This window comes from Kryptolebias marmoratus, linkage group LG23 (assembly GCF_001649575.2).
Source record: "Kryptolebias marmoratus isolate JLee-2015 linkage group LG23, ASM164957v2, whole genome shotgun sequence".
NCBI lineage: Eukaryota > Metazoa > Chordata > Actinopteri > Cyprinodontiformes > Rivulidae > Kryptolebias > Kryptolebias marmoratus.
In genome coordinates this window covers 15151264-15151592 of record NC_051452.1, presented here as the reverse complement: position 1 = coordinate 15151592, position 329 = coordinate 15151264, and positions in this window count along the sequence as shown.

The following is a 329-nucleotide window of genomic DNA, read 5'->3' as shown; positions in this document are numbered from 1 at the left end:
TACACCTGAAACAAACACATAAACATCTGATGCCATCTGTATGTTTTTTCCCCAGCTCTTGGGTACAATATGTATGGCGCACACGGTGGCTGGAAATGATCCACATGCAAACATGAATCCAACATGATGGATGCCGTTAGATTTCAAAAATAAATTTGCAGATGTTGCACAAACATTAAAACCAGGTTTTTGGTGCGTAAAACCTGGGCAATGATGCAGACGTACATGGGGTGTCGGTCTACGCCCCCTCCAGGGTAAAGCCTATTCTTATGCCTCACATGTTTAACTAAAAACATGGAGCCAAGCCCCCCCCCCCCCCCCCCCCCCCC